The 21,069-nt window shown below is 39.2% G+C and overlaps 1 non-coding gene across 1 annotated transcript; it reads right to left on the bottom strand.

Moving 5' to 3' along the window:
* Positions 1-257: 257 nt before the first annotated feature.
* Positions 258-330, bottom strand: Trnak-cuu (transfer RNA lysine (anticodon CUU)). The gene has a single exon. It is a non-coding gene; the product is annotated as a tRNA-Lys (tRNA).
* Between the last annotated feature and the right edge of the window lie 20,739 nt (positions 331-21,069).

The following is a 21,069-nucleotide window of genomic DNA, read 5'->3' as shown; positions in this document are numbered from 1 at the left end:
ATTCCATCAGCCACAATAGTTAACCATAGAATCTGGGCATTGGCAGTGCACACCTTTGATCACAGCACTAGAGAATAATATAAGACAGGAGCTTAGGGTCTCAGTCTGTATTCAGTCTTCAGTCATGCTGAAGACATCATCACCCCAGTCTTAGCAGAGGTAAGAATTCTCTAATGGTTAGCTACTTTGCTTTTCTGATCTTTAGCCTGAACCCCAATATCTATCCCTGGGTTTTTATTATTCATGCTACATATTGGCACCCAATATAGGATTTGAACCCATGACCCTGAGATTAAGAGTCTCATGCTCTACCAACTGAGCTAGCCAGGCCAGAATGGGTAATTCTGGTGGCATTTGGAGCTCAGGTGCTTCTGGAGTTTGGGTGGCACCTGGAGACTGTTTTAGAGAGGCTACAACAGGAAAATCCCAAACTCACTCAGGGGCTTGGGGAAAAAAAAAAAAAAACCTAGCCTGCTGGGGTGGTGACTCTTGTGGGAGCCCCACATACAGCTATGACCTGTGCTGGTGGCTGCAAAGCCACAGGATTTTTCGTGATTTTGTACCTTAAAGTTGAGTGATTTATAGCTAAAAAGTAGAGGAGGGAAAGGGGGGGCAGGCAAGAGTTGGTGTGCCACCTAGTTTTTGGAAATGAGTAAATTCTTTTCTCAACTGTTGGTACACAGAACGCTGTAAAAACATTGTCAAAATGAGAGGAAGGAAGGAGATTAGATGGCAAGAATATCAAAGGAAAACAAGAAGAAAGTTTAGTAGAAAACTTTGCAGTAAATTATGGAAAACAATATCCACATCTTTAAACTGCAGCAGGTAAGTTTGGCTATTAACATTCTATTTTATTATGTCTGTGTATGTGGTGTGTATATGTGTGTTTATATTAGTACATTGATATCCATGTGTATATGCCTGAGGTAACATGTATATGGAAGACAAAGGTTGATTCCAAGTTTCTTTCTTGATCCCTCTCCACCTTATCTATCAAGTCAGAGTCCCTCCCCTGAACCCAGAGTTCATTAATTTGGCCAGGATATCAACTTGAGGGGCATGGGAGAGTTTCAAAGGAAGGTAACTGGAAGGGGCTGGAGAGAGGAAGTGATATAATTCTATTTCAAATAAACATGTTTTAAAAGTTTAAAGATGTTGAAAGGCATGCCTTTGCATGTATGTCTGCATGAGTTTATGTACAGCATGTATATGTGTATGCCTGCGGAATCCAAAGGTCATCCAACTCCTTATAACAGGAGCCACAAGTGAGCTGCCTCATGTGGTTCTGAGAACCAAACCTGGATCCTCTGCAGGAACAGCAAGTGCACTTTACTGCTGAGCCATCCCTCTAATCTCTATATTTAGTTCAGAAATGGTACCACTTGCTATGACAGGATTATCTTGAATACTCATTAAGAAGCTAAAAACATAAAGGAGTAATTTGGGGTGATAAATAAACAAGGACTTTGTCCTGGAACTTAGTGCTATGATGGTGAAACCTGACCCCCAACAGATCTTAACAGCTCCATGCCTCGGCCAGTATTCTGGGACAGCTTAATTTTTAAAAGAAACACTTGCTCCATGTCTAACAGAATTAAAATCTAGCTGGCATCACTAGTGGCTTGTGTTCTTAGCCCATAAGCCTACCTTGGCATTAGGCAATCTGCAATAATGTGGCACTACCCACATTCTGTGTTGCTTTGATCTTGAGCTGTAGGCTGGGGTGTGGTACAGATTGGTAGCCTTTGTGGCTACCAATACAGGTGTGTCATACAAGAACCTAAAGCAGTTCCACCCATGGTAACTAACTGTTCCCAGAGTAAGGCAGATCTTAGAGTGCCAGATCACAAGAAAGTAACAATGAACACAGTATCTAGAGTTGCTCTGGTCCCTGAGGGTGGCTATGGCAATAGATTGTTCTTTCTAGGTATTCTTTTCATTCTTCCTAAACACAAAAGCCAAGCCTAGCACAGAGCTAAGTATAGAAGCCCAGGGTAAGCAAACCTCTAAGTTCAAAGTATGCAATCAAGAACCTTGACTTCACTTACTGAAGTGCCAGAAACTAACCAGATAATAGCACGGGGGACTCTCAGAAGGAGAATTAAAAATAACCACTTTAAAAGAAATTCCATTAGTTTGAAGCCAACATTGAAAAATAATATTCCAATATCCTGAGAAAATTAAGAGATGGAAACATTTTTTAAAAATAAAATTTTTGAGTTGCAAAATTTATGGTGTTGAAATTAAAATTGCAACCAAAATACCCATAAGAGGTGGATTAGCTCCTTTCCTCATTGTTGTGATAAAACAGCTGACATGAAGCAATTTAAGGAGGGATTTGTTTATCTGTGGACGACAGGCTGGTCTTTCTCAGGATGCAGAGCAAGACCAACGCTAGTGCACAAATAGCTTTCTCATTTCATTCAGCCTGAGACTCCAGTCTATGGGGTGTGCTTCTCATATTCAGATTGTGTCTTCTCTCCCTACTGTGTAAATACTGGTTGAAGCTGTTACACACACACACACACACACACACACACACACACACACACACACCATTAATCCCAGCATGTGGGAAGCAGAGGCAGGTGGATCTCTGAGTTAGAGGCCAGCCTGTTTTACAGAGTGAGTTACAGGGTTTCCCCACCAGCCTGGTCCCACAGCCGCATCAGCCCAAAATAACATGCAGAGATGCTGTATTAGATATAAAGCTGTTGGCCTGTTGTTACTAGTGTTTCTTATTGGCTAGCTCTGTCTTAAATATTAACCCATTTCTATTGATACAAATATTTCTGCATGGTCTTATCTTACCAGAGAGAGAGTCTGAAGTTCTTCTCTCTTTGTCTTACATGTTGATTCTCCCCTACTACCTATTCCCAAATCCTCTGTATCTCCTAGTCCTGCCTATCTTGGTTTCCTGTTGGCCAACAGTACTTTATTCATTAACCAATACAAGAAACCTATTTACCGAATGACATCTCCCATCACCAGCCTGTTTTACAGATTGAGTTCCAGGACAGCCTGGGCTGTTACACAAAGAAACCCTGACCTGAGAAACAAAAACAAAAACAAAATATCTGCTGAAAAGATTCATAGAGGTGTGTCTCCATGGTGATTTTGAATCCTACTTACATTAACAATGACAATGATCTATCATGGGCAGCTAGATAAAACTGAAGAATTTGTGACCTCAAAGACAGGCTCTAAAATATACATACAGTTGGAGGAGAAAAGAATAAGAGGAAATGAATAAAGCTTATGAGTTCTTTTAGAGTTGTATTAAAAGAGCAGTTATTTGGACTATTGAGGTTCAAGGACTTATCTTATTAAAAGAAATACTAACAGAACTTTTCTTACCCATAGGTACAGGCATCAGGGCTGTCAGCCAAATCTACACCAGGATATATGATAATCAAGCTGTTACCAGTGAAAGATAAAAAGAAGATTCTCAGGTCTGCAAAGGAAGATACAAGACCACATGCAGGACTGCCCTAGATTAGCTGACAGCACACTTCTCCACAGGAACTTTATAGGCCAGGAAAGTGTAGGATGAGGTTTCATAGTACTAAAAGAAAAATTCAGATTTGAAGCGAATAGTAATGTGCCTAGAGTAAGAGATTCCAATGCAATGATACTGTTATGTAATACAATAATCATTACACACAACTATAACAGTTGTATATAAAAGGAGACTACACAAGACAATAATAACTATAATAGACAAATCACAAAAGGCAACCGAGAAATAGCAGCATTAAATTGTATCCTAAACAGGCCATCAGCAAAGACATAGTAAAGTTCAATTTTACCCTAGACCCTAACTTCTAGCTTTCACAGTGTCCAAAGACTGCTACACAAGCTCCCAAGGAATAAAACTAATCATCTCTACTCACCTGTGAAGTCTATAGATCACAACAATAACAGGCACAGCAAGGTATACTCAATGGTTCAATAGTGGCACTTTTATCTTGGGGTAACCAACAACTTTCTAATTGTCTAATTGTGCTTAAAGCCCACACAATAGTAGGGAGTTCCAGCCTGATACTATGAACCAAAACAACATGGCTAGAGAGGTCATAGATTCTAGAGAAGAACCTGTTATTGTCATTTTCTTAAACCAATATAATTTTGAACTATATTCTAAATTTATATCCTTATTCCTTTAGATAAACATAGCTTTATCTCTCATCAAAGCCCCCTTAGCTATAGGTTCCAATCCCACTTGAGGGCAGGCAACACAACTGAATGGTGGGGGTTACAAAGTTTTTGGCAACACTGAAAAGATTTTCAGTGTGAGACAAAAAGTTAGTCCAGAATCCAAAGTGTGATGAATGTGAGGAATTTCTGGCACCCCAGTTGCCTTCTGAGACTTCACTGAAGCCCTGGTTCCTAATACACACCATGTACATACAGTCTGCCTAGCACAAACCATTGCATCACATGGCACCAACACACAGCTCAGATCCAAGACTACTGTTTGCTTTGAATCGCAGTGTTTTTACTATACATACAAAGTTTTCTGCTTTATATAATGGTTTAGCTACAGGAAAAGAAATATTTTTGTACAGTCCTTCTTCAGCATGTATTAAATTAGCCTATCTTTAGATTGTGTTACATCAGAATACTTATTTGGGTGTTTTGAATTTGTTTGGTGGTTTTCTGTTGGTGTTGTTTTTGTTTTTTATAATTCCTGCTGCCATTTCTGACTTCAGTTGCATTTTATTAAAAAAATAAAATAAACTTCTGGCTTTGAATTAGAACAGGATTTCCAACAATTTCTCACATAGCCCAAAACATACTTGTTCCATTTTCTGTTACCTATTTATAGAAAGTAATATTCTCAACATCAACAATCATAAAATCAAAATATTGATTAACTCTAAAAAACACATTGTAGCAAATATTCAGTTTGGATTTAATTCTATATGTAAAATAAATAAGTGCAACCATATCATTAGTATGCAAATTTGCTTTTTTAGATTTTTATAGATAGTAAAAGTGTATGTATGCCAAAGAATTGATTGAAAATTAATTTCCTCATGACATTATTTCTTAATGCTTGATTTGCACATCCATTTTATATACCTATATATTTAGAGGGAGTCACATGAAATGTTCTCAGGGCCTTAAGTAGAAATGTTGAAGAAGCCCTGGCTTCAATGTATAAGGCCCAGGAGCCCTTATACATTGCTAATGAGCATAAATGGGTGCAGCCACTATAGCAATCAGTTTGGTGCCTTCTCAGAAAAAGACAAATAGAACTACCATGTGACCCAGATATTCCACTCCTGGAAAATACCCAAAGGACTCTACATCCCGTTTCACAAACACTTGTGGATCCACAATGACTGATGCTGTGTTCACAATAGCTAGGAAATAGAATGATTCTAAGTGTCCATCAGCTGACAATGGACAATGGAAATGTAACACATATACACAGTGGGATTTTATTCAGTTCTAAAGGAAACTAGATGATGAAATATGGGAGAAAACTGATGGAGCTGGAAAACATACTGAATATGGTAGCCTAGGCTACAAAAGTTAAATGCCTCATACTAGCTCTCATATGTAGGTTAGACCTTTTAATATTTAAATTTCCATGTTTATCTTGGGATGTTTGCAGAGATCTGAAATCTAGACAGAAGCCAGGATGGGTTGGGAAGGTTTTCAGAGAAGTGAGAATAGTAGAACACATGTGCTTTGAAAGTAGAAGGAGGGAATACTGCGGTGGCAAAGTTAAAGCAGGCATGTGGGGGTAGAAGAATGGGCTGGAAAAATATTAGAGGGAAGGATATCCAAAACTAAGAGCTATGAAGAAGCCATATTGAAACCTGTTACTTTAGAAGCTAATTAAAAATATACTTTTTAAAAGAGTTTGAACAGAAGTGCCCTACTGAGTGAATAATGTTCCTCCTGGAAGCCATGTTATTTAATGAAAGCAGCAATGCCAGGTTTAGGTAACTTCCCTTTGAGCTATGGCCAAAGAGGCCCCAAAACGATAGTTTATTGACACCGCTCTTTGTGAACCACAAGAACTGGACCACAAAATCTTTACCTGAAGATAACACATACTTTGGATTTGAACATAGAAAGCTCATGCTAAAGCTGAACTGGAAGCTGTTCCCCTGCTCTCCAGCTTTCACAGTGGTAGAAGTTGCTATGCAAGCAACCAAGGAAGAAAAGGAGAAAGTCATCAGTGGTCTTCCCAGCTGTGGGCCTTGCCTGATCCAACACCAACTTGCCAGTCATGATGCGTTCATTGTTATAAATGATTTTTCTGGGGGTAACTAACTTCATTCTGTTTGGATATGAAGTCCATTCTAGAGGAGAAAGGTCATGCCTGATGCTGTGGATCTGGCCATAGGCTCATGGCTGTGGAGATGGTAGACCTTAGAGTAAATCTATTGCTTCTGTTTTGCTAGATGACTATGTTGTTAAACTGCTCCCTAAAATTGAAGGGTAGTGCCACCTTCAGATTTGTCAGGGAAACTAACAACGGTTAGTGGTTAACACAAAGATTCAGGACTGGTAAGATGCTGAGGGTAAGTGACAGCTGAGTGCCAGACCTTAAACTGGGCATCCATATCACCCTTCTAAGGGTCAGGGAACAGAAGAAGAGACAGGAAGAAGCTAAGTGGTAGATAGTAGAGAAGAAGGACATAAAATGTTGCCTTCTGGAAATGATATGGTTGCTGCACTCATAAACTCACAGTAGCTGCTGTTGCCTGCACAGGGCCTGCACAAGACTGGACCAGTCAACATTCAGTTATGGATGAGGGAGGGGATTATGCAGTCCCAGCACTGGCCAGGGAGATATTGGCAACTAATGGCTGCTAGAAGATGGGGAGTCCTTGTTTTTAGTAGTATATTCACCCATGAATTGCCCATGCTCCAAATGTGTAGCTCCATACTCATTCGCATATGGATGGCCTTGGTTAAACACAGCAAGCCACAAAGTGAAAACAAAAAGATACAGCAATATGAGGGGGGCTTGCTGGTAAAGGAACAGTTGGAGATGGAAGAGGTATAAAAGAGGGTGTGGGTGAGTGTGACCCAGAATACATGTATGAGACTGTCAAAAAGTAAACTGACTTTTAATATAAAAAGATTAAGATAAAAAATGAGAAAAACCATGCCCCATACCAAAAGGACCATATAGACTTCGATGGATGTTCTCTTCAATAGCTGCAAAATACACATTTTCCTCATCAGCACATAGAACATTCTCCATGAAAAGCCACAGAACAATCAGAACAAACCTTTGAAAATTCAAGCTATACTGAATGTGTTTTCAGACCACAGTACAATAAAAGTAGAAATCATTTACAAGAAGATCTTTGGAAGGTATTTAAATATACAGAAATTATACAACGTACTTTGGAACAACCAATAGCTGAAAGAAGACATTTAGTAGGAAATTTCCATTTTTCTTTGAACAAATAAAAGTGCAGATACAAACCTGCTGAGATCTGTGGGACATGGGAAAGGTAAAGCTAACAGGGGAGCTCCCACAGTCATTGTATTTCAGAGAACAACTTTTCACAGCATCTAGGAGACAGGCAGTGCAAGACAAATCCAAAATTAATAAAAGGAAAGAAGCAGGAAAAAAAACCAAGTAAATGAAACGAAACAGCGACTAAAAATTACAGAGGACAACAAAAGAATTTGTTGGAGAAAAAAAAAAAAAAAGAAGCAAACTTGACAAAGAGGAGAACCTTCAATAAATAAGATCAATTATGAAAAGAAGGCATTATAATTGTTACTATAGAAATGCAAAAGATCTGAAAGATTATAACAAATATGCATAGTAACAAATTTGACAACCTAGATGTGATGGAAAATCCATAGATATACACATCTTATCAAGATTAAGTCATGAATAAATGAAAAAAATAAAAAGATACCAATATCAAGTACTGAGATGTAATCAATAATAAAAAGAATAACATCAAAGAAAAGCAAAAGCCTAGACCAAATGAATTAGACCAATCATTCAAGAATTGGTGTTGGTCCTCTTGAAGTTATCCAAAAACAAAAGAGGAAGGAATTCTTCCAAACACTTTCTAGAAGGCTAGCATTAATCTGGTACCCAAATCAGATAAGAACACAACATAAAGAACATGACAGGCCAGTACCACTGATAAACAGAGAAGCAACAACCCTGAACAAAGCCACAGCATACTGAATTCAGAAGACATCAGGAAATCTGTTCACAGTAACCATCCCAGTGAAGATTTTTGCAGGGCTGCAGAGGTGGTTCAATATTCTCAAACCAAGAACCTATTGATGGATATGGGAGATTTGAAACAGCTTGAAATTCACATTCATCAGATGAGATTATGTTTTTAACTATTTGGCACATAGCATTGACCTTTTAATCCTGAAAACTTGATAAATTTATTTATTTGTTCTAATTTTGGAGATTCTTTAGGCTTCTCATATACTATTTTGTCATTTGCAAATAAGAGAGTTTTATTTTTTCTTTTATACTTAGGATTCCTTTTCTTTCTTTTCCCATTATTACAGTTTCTCGTACCTCTAATATAGTATAAAGTAATGCTAGAACACTGTTTCTTTGTTTTTGAAACCTGGGGAAACTTGGGTCTTCCATCATGTTCTTCCATCAGAGTGAGCCCTTGGCCCTTCTCCATTCTGTACAATTCTAGCTATTGACTGAGCCTACTCTTGTTATGTTGAGGTACCTTGTCTTATGTTAGTAGTATACTAATTGTATAGACTGCTATGTTTTATTTAGCAAGTTTTCAGGATTAAAATGTCAATGCTAAAAGTAAAGTTTAAAGCTGTATACTAAAGAGTTAAAAACATAATCTCATCTGATCGATGTGAATTTCAAGTTGTTTCAAGCTCCCATGTTTATCAATAGGTTATGGGATCAACAGAGAAAATGGTGAAAGTAAGAGGAAAATGATGGACACAAGTAGGTGAGATTTTTCAAGTGGGAATGGGAACTCATAAATAAAAACAAAGCTGTAAGAGGAATCTGGAACATGGAAATTAATCTGATTTAATTTCCATACCCAGAAAGATACTGAAGGACAGATCTGTGATACTAAAGGAACTTTGTTAAGATTGGGGCTCATTTTTCTTCCTGAAGAAAAAGAGGAATCTTTGAAGATTTTGAGGAAAGAGAAAGACACCATCCCACATGAACTTTAGAAAAGCCAATCTGGTAGCCAAAGTAGATTATATGCATCATTAATTCTTGCTACTGAATCTCAACTTGATCTTTAATATTTCCCATCCATCCTCTTCCCACATGTATAGAAGGTGTTATCCTAGACTTCACTTCCATGTCCATTCCCAAGAAATCATTAAACTTGAACCACACTGATGTCCTCACTGACAGAATATTCAGGCATTAGTCAGAACCCTACAAAGCCTGGTGTAGTCATTTGTGCATGAACATGGGAATGTCACTGACTTGGAGATGTGGACAATAAGGCATTATTAGGAAATGGCCTTAGTTTGCTTTTGATTGCTGTGCTAAAACACCACGAACAAAAGAAGCTTAGATAGGAAAGGTTTTATCTTACAGTATGTAGTCTGTTGTAGGATATTAGTTTAAGATGTGTTACATTCATTTATGTTGTGGAATATTTGTTTAATAATACAAAGATGTGTTACATTCTTCTATGTTGCATTTGTTTAACTCTGTAAAGCTGTGTTACTGGGTCTGTCTAAAACACCTGATTGGACTAATAAAGAGACGGACAGTCAATAACTAGACAGGAAAGAGAAACTTGTGGGGCTGGTAGGCAGAGAATAAGTAGGAGAAGAAATCTAGGGAGGAGAGTGAGGGCAAGGATCAAGAAAAGGAGGAGAGGTGTAGTGACATATTACTTATGATTTAGTAAAGCGTGTCTGAGGATTCAGAAAAGTAAAGTCAGCCACAAGCCTTAGAAGTCAGGAACACCCCTTTAATCCTAGCAGCCAGAAGCTAGGAGGTGGTGGTACACATCTTTCATCCTAAGACTCAGGATTAAGAAGTAGATGGATCTCTGTGAGTTCAAGGCCACCCAGATCTACACAAGAGTGAATCAGTCTGGAAGAGACTTATAGCTCACACCTTTAATCCCAACATTAGGGAAATACATGACAGAAGCAAGGTCTCAGAGAGTCACTCATTCTCTAGCTACACTGATGAGAGACCACAGTTTTGTGAAGAGCTCATGCCTGAATCAGCCCTTTCAGCCTGAGATAGAGATGAGAGATCATGGATGGCTCCTTTGTTTTTCTGATATTCAACTTGAAACTTGAATCCCAATATAAGTCTCTGGCTCATTTATTTATTCATGTTACAGAGAGGAGGGTGCCAGGGCCAGCCCCCCAGCCACACAACCAGCCATGGTGTAAAAAAAGGAAAGAAAGATGTATAGAATAAAGAAAGATTAAAAAGCCCAGGAACAAAATGTAGCTAAAGAAAAACAGGATAATTTGATTAGAAAAGATGGAAGTCACACTAAGGCCAGGCATTCATAACTAAGAATAAGCTCCTGTAAATATTTGGGAGCTGGGTGGTGGGCCCCCAAAGAGTAAAACACCAACTACAATAGTCTCATCATTCCAGGAAGTCAGGCCTAGAACACAAGTCAGGAACCTGGAGGCAGGAACTGGTACATGGAGGAGTGCTGCCTATTGGCTGATTCTCACAGCTTGCTCAGGCTGCTTTCTTATACCATCCAGGACCACCCGTCTAGGGATGGCACTGCCCACAGTGTGCTGGGCCTTCCCACATCAATCAGCAGTCACAAAAATGTCCCACAGACATGGTTTGCCAGTGTGATAGAGACAACTCATTGGTTGATATTCCCTATTCCCAGATATGTCTAAGTTGATAAAAACCAGTCAGCACAGGAAATGATTCAGGAACAGTGACTTAATTTGAAGCCCATAGATAACACAAGCCCAGCCCTCAGAAAGGCCTATCCAAAGCACTCATTACCCTGATTCACCACCTGTCCCTTTCTCCTCACACAGAGTTTCTGCTGGAATTCTGCACTGCACGACCCAGAGGTCATGTAGACACAACTGGTGAAGGCAGCATTCACCTGAAGAGAACACACAAGAAAACAGATGGAAGCAACACAGAGGAGCGACAGAGTCATGCCCACACAGAGGCGGTTCAGACCAGAGATGCTACAGGAGCCAAGAAGAGATACGTCCACTCCTCTTAGGGGAATTTGAGGTAAAATTCCCTGGAAAGACAAAGAAAGTCCAGAGCATTCTTGGACAGAGATCTCAACACTGATCCAAACAGGGTTCTAGGTAGGAACCTTAGTAGGTACAAAAAAGTCACACTATGTAAAGAAAAAAAATAAGGTTGCATTTAGAAAACCACAGCAGGTGCACAAGATGGTAGAGAGTTGTGCATGGGAGTAAATGGAGAGAGAGAGAGAGAGGAAAAAGAGAGAGAAAGGGGATCATTGATATATTGAGCATTCTATTTTCTGGAAGAAGATGAGGGTTGGAGGTTTCTAAATGAGACACTGCCAATTTTGCAATGTAACAATAACTTATAGAGAGATGAAAGTACACAAAAGCTTCCATAGGCAAAGGGAGATGACTAAAGTAGTAAACAATGGAAGGATAAGACAGCACTAGGTACCAAACAATGAAGATGGAGCAGGCAGTGCTGTGATGTTATGGCCTTTGTCTCACAGCACAGATTGGTTCCCATGGAAAAGAGAGGAGAAAGGCCCATGGTGGGAAAATTCTAGGATGCACATCCACCCTGAGATGTTGTAGGTGGGATGGCTGGAATGGAAATACAAGCATGCAAACAGGATAAGGAGACTGTAAGATACTTAACTGGAAAATGGCATGTTTTAGACTTTGAGCAGAAAATAAAAACATAATAGAAAAGTAGAAGTCAAGGGGACAAATCTGTCAACAAGTTTGAAGGACAAATCTAATGAGAAGAGCAGAGCTACAAGATGGAAGCTAGGAACCGGGAGTTCTTAGTGACCATGTGACTGTGAAGAGTCTTCAAGTCTAGGACTTGGGTGACCATGGTGGAAATGAAGGAAAGGTCTCCAGAGTGGAGAAAGACACTAACATTGCACAGCGATGAAGACTACCCAGAATGGCGGGGGCACTCAGCAGGAAGGACATCAGTGTCCCATGTGTCAAACAATTTGGTGAGTATGGAGCACCACCAAGGAGTTCAGTGGTCATGCAGGACCAGGAGTCCTCATGAGAAAATGTAAGGATGTGGTAGGAGATTGAGTCATGGGGGTTGAAATAGACTGAGCAATCTGGGGCAGGAAGCACTGGTCTTTGTAAGTAGTTCAGTACCTTCAGTCTGTGTATTATCAATTCTTCAGGCTTGAAGAAAGATATCTATAATTGCTTCAGGGAATGCCTTTGGGAATCATTAAGGTTTTTAAAGATTGCAGTAGACAGTATGAGGACCAACACATGAGAAAGAACTAGACGTTGCCTTTTACCTTTGTATTTTAAGGCTGAGGGATGGACAAAATAAGGAAAGAAATAAGAGCTGAAGCATTCTGAGGTAGATTGCATAGTCCCTCTGAAGACTGAAAACTACACATACCTGTGGACATAAGGATACATATTTAGAATGCGTTTAGAAATTACACTTAAAACAGGCATGGTGGCACATGCCTTTCATCCCAGCACTCAGGATCTCTGTGAGTTCTAGGCCAGCCTGGTCCACAGAGCCAGTTCCAGGACAGCCTGGTCAACAAAGCAAGTTCAAGGACAATCAGGATTACACAGAGTTACCCTGTCTCAAAACCCAAAGAAAAGAAATTGCACTGGTTTGGAAAAGTAGCAGGGGCAGGTTCCCCGCCACCCCCCATCCACTCTCTGCCTCTCTTTTCCTCTTTCTCACTGCTCCTGTCCCCAGAGGCCACACACACACACACACACACACACACACACACACACACACACACACACCCTTTTTACAACCCCTTTCCCCTAATAAAAAAAAATTCCTCTGCTTGAACTCTGTCCCATGGTGTTTTTCTCTCTGGATCAGCTTTTTCAAATGACAATGGCAAATATTTACACAGACATGACCTATAAAACACAGGTGTACATTTATATTTCTACCACCACAATATAGTAACTGGAAACTTTTCTTAAATTAGCTCCCAGACCTTCTATGGCATGTAAAAAAAATAATATGTCTACAAAACTTTTAACAAAGAGCAGACACCCCCTTACCCCCAAGTCCTATTCTCATTTTCACTCTCTCCTTCCTCCCTAGATGCAGCCACTACTATAAACCAACTAACTGTGTGTCTCCAGGTCTCTCTGATGTTTAAAAACATACATAAGCAACCATGGCCAATGCACAGTCTATGGCATGGATCTTCAGTTTACAAAATAGTGTCTGTTGTGAAATACTAGTTGAAAATGTGTTACATTTGTCCATGCTGTGGAATATTTGATGATACAAAGATGTGCTGCATTCTTTTATGTAAAGCTGTGTTACATTGCCTGTCTAAAACACCTGATTGGTCTAATAAAGAGCTGAACAGCCAATAGCTAGGCAGGAGAAAGGATAGGCGGGGCTGGCAGACAGAGAATAAAGAGGAGGAGAAATCTAGGAAAAGAGATCAAGGAATGAGAAAAAGAGAAGCAAAGATGATGGCCAACCACCCAGGTACACGGCAGGTCATGGAGTAGGAAGAAGGGTATATAGAATAGAGAATGATAAAAGCCCAGAAGCAAACGGTATATGGGATAATTTAATTTAAGACAAGCTGGCTAGAGACAAGCCAAGCTAAGGCCAGGCATTCATAACAAAGAATAAGCTTCCATGTTATTATTTGGGAGCTGGACAGGTGGGGCCAGGGGCAAAGAGCAAAGAGTTAAAAACAAAAACAAAAAAACTACAAGTATCTTCCTCTCCCTCTCTACATAATTTTTCAACTTGCCTTTTTCCTACTTGAAATTGTGCTTTGAAAATTACCTATACCAATATACATAGCTCAGCTGATATAGTACTTGCCTTGCTCTGTAAATGAGTGGCTCACATCTGTAACCCCAGCACGCTGGACCTAGAAGGTGGAGGATCAGGAATTCATAGTCACCCAATACATCAAGGTAACAAGTAAAACTCAGGCTAACTTAAAAAGAGAGTGAGAGATACAGGTCACTGCTCCAAATCCTCGGCACATATATAATAGCTTTTAGTCTAGTGTTTTCATAGGACTCTCAAGTGTGTGAATGAGGAGGTCTCTGATTCTTGTGCCTACTTTGAGGTTCTTTTCTTCTGTTGGTTCGCCTTGTCCAACTTTGATGTGATGGTTTTTTAGGTTTTTGTTTGTTTGTTTTTGTTTTTTCTTTTATCTTGTTATATTTTATTTTCTTGTGTTCTGTTGTTCTCTCTTAGAAGCCTGTTCTTTTCTAATGAGAGAAAGAAAGGGAGTGGACCTTGATGGGAAGGAAGATAGAGAAGAGCTAGAACCTGTAATCAGGATATAATGCATGAGAGGAAAATACATTTTTCAGTCAAAGGAAGCAAAAAGATACAGACCACTGATAACTTGGAAGAGCCTAGAATCAAATGGCTTTGTACTACTTGAATTTTAAAATAAAAGAATACATTTACTTATGGAGCAATTTTTAACAATATGAATGTATATATTATTAGGTAGAAAAAAGCAGACTTTAGAGCAATATTTGTAGTAATAGCATTTTATTAAAATTATATGCATGTACACAGAAAGGATAAACACTTCAATATTAACTCCTGTTAATATTAACTCATGGAGTCCTCAGTATTTTTTCTTTATTCTTTATGTTTGTTCATATTTTGTCCTAATATATTTTTGTTTGGTGGGGAAAAGAATATTTCATAAATGAGATTCTGTTTAACAGCAAAAGGTACTTGTGTAAGCACTTTTGCTTCATTTTATGTTTTTAATTTGTAGCAGGAATCTATTTGACCTAAATAATAAAACCCCAAAGTCAGATATTAGGGGTTGAAAGTTGAAAAATCATAGAAGTAAAGCAGCCAGCCACTAGCTCTTACCTCTACAAAATCCTCAAACAGAAAGGGGAGAGCTCCTGTCTTCTGCTGAATATTCCTCTCTGCCTGGCCATATCACTCACTTCCTATCTCCACCGCCCTAGTGCTGAGATCAAAGGCATGAGCTCTGTTTCTCTTTTAGACTGGTAAATCTCATATAGCCCATTGTGGACTTGAACTTCTCATCTTCCTGCTTCCACCTTCTAAGTGCTGAGACTAAAGGTATATGCTACCACTGCCTGGCCTCTATGGTTAACTAGTGTGGCTAGCTCCACACTCTGATCTTCAGGCAAGCTTTATTTGTTAGGACACAAACAAAATATCACATTTCCCCTTTTTTGTAAATTAAAAAGAGATGGTTATAACTAACATAGAAAAATTATATGCAATAAGTACAATAACTATATGTAAATATATAAAGGCAGTAGTTACATTAATAATGTCTAGTCCAATAGCATTTGACAAATGGGTGGTTGCTGGCATCTCTCAGACTGAGCCCTTCTTTTCCTGCATCTCTGCTTGGATATTCCACCTGACTCTATCCTGCCTGGCTATAGACAAAGCAGCTTTATATATAAACAAATGAGATCAACACAAAGTCACAGTGCACAGAAAGACATCACACATCATTCATTAATTTTTATGTGTAAGAGTTTTTCAAGTACAGGTATGTCAATGCATCACATACCACATACATGGGGGGCCTGTGGACACCAGCAGGGGGTGTTAGATACCCTTGAACTGGAGTTAACAAATGGTTGTGAGCCACCACATAGGTGCTTGGAATCAAACCTGGTTCTTCTGGAAGACTGGTCAGTGATCTTAACCTCTGAGCCACCCTTCCAGCCCAGCACTTTCACTTTAAAATAATGAGGGTTCTTTTTTTCTTTTCCCCACTAATGCAAAAGATGCTTGTTGGAGAAAATGAAAAGATGTGGATTCCTTCCAGACTAATGTGGTTTGATCAAGCCAGACCGCCTGAAACAGAGTACCAGGTGATCCTACATTCAAAACAGCTGGACAAAGCAGCCTGACAGACTACAGCCAGGATTTCTGAATCTTCTTCGAGTCCCCCATGACAGCGCCCCTTACCAGCAGGAAGTAGTTTGGAAAGAACAACGCCCAAATTCCCAAATATTATCTATAAATGTTTGTTTTCATTTAAATGGACTTGGTTATATTAAAAAAAAAAAAAAGATGCTTGTTGGCCAGAAAGAGTGAAGTCCCACTGAGACAAGAGCTCGCTCTGGCATATATGGCAGGATAAATAGCCCAACAACCAACCAAGCATGTTTTCCAGTCTTGCCCAATCTCACTTAATTGCAGGGCTTAATTTGTTTCTTTACCATACAGCAATATTCAAGGCTTGTTACTGTCTAGAACCAGAGCAGGTTTTGCCTGCTCTGCAGCAAAAAGGAACCCAGCACCTGAAACAGCAATCGCCTGCTTATCAAGGATGTGGTTTCTAAGCACAGACTTCAGAGAATTGCTATGAAGCCTCAACTGAGATCTCTGAGGTCTGGGCTCCTCCTCTTCTGTCAAACAGGAGTGATGCCTCCATGTGTATTGTAATGACTGTCGAAAGCCAATGAAAAGAACATAAAGCTATACAAAAGTGTAACCAAAGTCACACTAAAACACATGGATAATATCATTATGTAATCCAAGTTTAGATAAACAGACAATGCTAAACTAGATGTGGTGGCTTACACCTTTGCCCCTAGCACTCATGAGGCAGAGGGAGGAGAATCACCATGGGTTAGAAGCCAGCCTGGCCTAGAAAATGAAAACCTGTCTCAAAATGAAATGATGAAAATAATCCTCCAGTCTTGCCCATGAATCATCACTCTAAGAAGTCAAAATTGTCAAGGGAACTATTAAGAAAATAATAATTATCATCACAGGATGAGAAGCAAGCTGTAATTCCCTTGAAAAATCATTGCAGAGCCAACACTGATAGTATGTGTGCCTCTCAAAAACAGATGGCTGCCACGCTCACTAAGCCAACTGCTGGCACTGTCAGAAGAAACCCCCAATATTTTCTTGGGAAGAAATAGTTTTAAGAAGGAAATTATAATTATAATAAATATTAGCACCATCTTCACAGTTCACAGATAATGCATAAAGTACCATCACAAGATAAAAATCTCAATGGCGAAACTAACAAAAGCATCAAATGTACTCCTTTTAAGCCAGCATATATAATAAAAGCAAACTTATATAACTATTAAATATCAGAAAAAGTAATAATAGTATCTTTTAGTGTTTAGTATATTTATCATTTAAATACATGCTAGTCATCCTTCTGTTACTATTACAGATAATACCTGAGATAATCAACTTATAGGAGAACAGGTTTACTTTGGTTCATGGCTCCAGTCCATAACAAGGTTGAGCCATTGCTTTGAAGTCTCTGGTGAAAGTAGCAGATGGTAAAATGTGGGAGCGTAGGGCAGAGCAAAATTACTTAACCCAGGCCAAGACTCCAAAGATAAGAAAAAGAATAAGTCAGAATTGGCCATCTCCACCAACACTCCAGTGATCTAAAACCTGCCCAGGAGGTCCCTTCTCCTAAAGGTTCCCCCATTTCCCAACAGTCCCACCCAAGGGTTCAGTCCCTCAAAACATGGGCCTTTGGGAGCATTTAAGATCCAAACTATAGCATATAAGTTATGGTTCTGGAGCATCACAAGATCTTGCATCACTAAACAGTTTTCATCAAAATCTGTATAGTTTTCTAATCACAAGCAAACGCACAAACTACACAGCACTGGGAGACCATATCTCTTCTCTTCCCATCCCCCACAATGAGAAAGAACTCAGAACCTTGAACGTGTGACCCTTGACCTCCAGAGTCATGAGACCACATGTCTACTGCTTATAAACAATGCAGTCTGTTGTGTTAGTCTGTTATTGTAGCAGCAGAAAAGCAGAGACAAGCCCTAAGTACCCACTTTCTGTTACACATATCTATGTTTATAGGCAAATTGCCCATTGTCTTAATATTCTGTAAGCCTATGAGGAGCCAGGAGTTTATTTTCTCTTCCTTCCTTTATTACTCTCACATTTTATGGTACTAATAAAGGTAAGTCAACACTTCAGCCAAATACTTAGGATGCAGTGCATGAAGTCCGCTGGACAATAATTGCACAGGCTTTGTCAGTCACAGTGAGTAGTCAACACTTAGTAACTGTCTTCTTTTGTTAAGTCTATACCTATCTCCAAATGATCACATTTGGCTGGAGATAACCTGAAAACAGAACACAATCCAACAGTTTTTGCTTCTCAGCCTTCACTGACTGTTTGCTCTCTCAAAACAACACCATGTAGGTTGCTGGGAAAGTGGTGATGAAAAGGTGAAATGCAGACTAGAACATGTTCTAGAAGGCCAGTGAGAGAGTCCAAGAGGGAAAGGTACATGCTACCAAGCCTGACTACCTAAATCCCATGCTATACACATATTAATTGCAATATATGTTTTAAAGAAAGAAAGTATCGTGTGTACATAGGCCAGTACTGCTAAACCTGGGAGAATCAAAACAACCAAACAAACAAAAAACAAAACAACAAACAAACTCCCCAAATTATGAGATTTGTAACTTTAGGAGTTTTCTATACACGATGGAAATGAATTTTTGTGGCAGAGGACAAGCATAAAGCAAAACCAAAATTAAAAAGTTAACTAATAAAGAAAAAGTCAAATGTTTCTCACTCCCCCTCACCTCCCCCTTGTTTGTGTTGTGTGTGTATATAGTTTTGAATCAGGGTCTCACCCTGAGCCCAGGCTGGACTGGAATTCACTATGAAGCCCAGGCTAGTCTTGGGTTTGTGGTAATCGTCCTGCCTCAGCCTCCTCAGTGCTGGAATCACAAGCATGAACCACTATCCCGGGCTTGCATATCTTTAACAGCTGGTTTCATGAACTGAAATGTATACTTTTAAATTTCTTATATGGAAGCACTATCCCCTAGTCCCCCCGGATTTGGGGACAGAGCCTTTGAGGATGTGGTTAGTGAAGAGAAGGACAGATCTGCCCAATCCAATTTAATAGGTGTCCTTGTGGGATGAAGTAGAGGACGCGCAGAAATGGGAGAGAGGCACATGAGAGGGGTGACCATGTGAGGAATAGCGCCACAAGATGGATTCCTGCCAGAAAGACAGCAGCTACAGAAGAAGCTGGAACTTGCAGACACCTTGATCTTGGAGCAACCCCCAGAGCCATGAGAAGTGTGTTCTGTGTGTCAGCTGCCCAGCCTGTGAGCCTAACTGACTCATTTCTTCCCTGGTACCTGAAGTCACCTGAGCATTATTTACAATGCCTACTAGAGTGCAAACAGTGGCACACTGCATTGTCTAGGGCGTAATGACCAAAGTATCTATGTGCTCAACAGAGACACAAATTTTGAATACTTTTGCTTTGTGGCTGGTTGGCTCTGGCTGCGTTTTACTGTGGTTGTACGATATAGTTGGGTGTAGGATACCAGATATTGCTGTCTCCTGTGCATCATGGTTTGAAGAACTTACCATCAATGCAGAGTCATTATGTTACAGTGGTTCTTATATGAGAGCCCCTCTCCCACCAGACTTGAAAATAAGCTTCAATGAGCTCCCATTTTTTTTTAATGTCTTTATAACAGTGGTTCTCAAACTTCTTAATGCTTTGACCCTTTCATGCAGTTACTCATGTTGTGGAGACCCCAACCATAAAAGTATTTTATTTATACTTCACAACTGTAATTGTGTTACTGTATGTATCATAAAGTAAATATTTGGATATGTAGGATGGTCTTGGGTGACCTCTGTGAAAAGGTCATTCAATCCTAAAGGGGTCATGACCCAAAGTTTGAGAACCACTGCTTTATATCTTATGTAGAGTCAAGCCCGAACTTTTTCTTTTACTTTTTGTCATTTCTTTATTGTACAAACATTACACGTGAGTCCAGTATAATAGGCATTGGTTCTCAGCACCCCTTTAGAGGCTGTGCTTGGATGGTCATGACTGTTCTCTGTGTGTAAAACATATGTGCTTATTGCTCACTGATGTCCTTAAGGTAAGCTGATCCTGGGAAAACTTGGAGTGTTTCAAAAGAGGTTTTATTAAATTTGTAAGCTGATTTTAGAAGAATCTACATGTTAAGATATCAGGTTTTGTCACCCTACAAGAGAGAACGTCTTCATAAAAATCTGCTTTGTACTTTTGGGAATTTTCATCCATATATATTGTATAATACAATTTGTATTTTTGTTTTATTTTGTTTTGTTTGTTTGTTTGTTTTTCTCTATAGCTTCAAAGCCTGTCCTGGAACTTGCTCTGCAGACCAGGATGGTCTCGAACTCATAGAGATGCACCTGCCTCTGCCTCCCAAGTGCTGGAATTAAAGGCATGCGCCATCACTGCCCAGTTTACAATTTGCATTTTTATAAGATCTTCCATCACTTTATCTAGAGGGTCTAAACAAAAGTTAACAATTTTATTTTATTTTATGATCTATCATCTTACTAACCTGATTACTTTTTATGGTTTTTAAATTAATTCATTGGAGATTTAGGGCCCATAATCATATTATCCATATATAATATTTTCAAAAATTAATCTCACGTAGAAGCAGAGTGGCATATACTTTTTATTCCAGAATTCAGGGGACATAGGCAGGCAAATCTCTGTGAGTCACAGTCCAGCCTGATCTGCAGAATGACATAGTGAGCTTGAGGCTACCCGGGACTGAATAGTGAGACCCTGTCTCAAGAACTGAAAAGAAAGAATCTAAGAATCTTAATCTTTAATCTTCTTGTTTTGTTACATTGAATAAAACAACATTAAATAATAAATAGTATATTTGGAACTCTTTTAGTATGTAGAATTTTTTCTTATTATTGTCCATTAACTTCAAATACATTTTCATATTGCATTAAGTTTCTTTCCTTACAAGTTTACCATTTTATCAGGAATAAATGTTGTATTTTTATCAGTTACTTTCTTATCAACTGCAAAAACATTGCCAAAGCTCAAGCTGATTAACACTTGGACATTTGGAAACTGTCAG

This window comes from Phodopus roborovskii, unplaced genomic scaffold (assembly GCF_943737965.1).
Source record: "Phodopus roborovskii unplaced genomic scaffold, PHOROB, whole genome shotgun sequence".
In the NCBI taxonomy this organism is placed as follows: Eukaryota; Metazoa; Chordata; class Mammalia; order Rodentia; family Cricetidae; genus Phodopus; species Phodopus roborovskii.
Note: the sequence above shows the minus strand (reverse complement) of the source record. Positions and strands in the feature narration are given on the sequence as shown.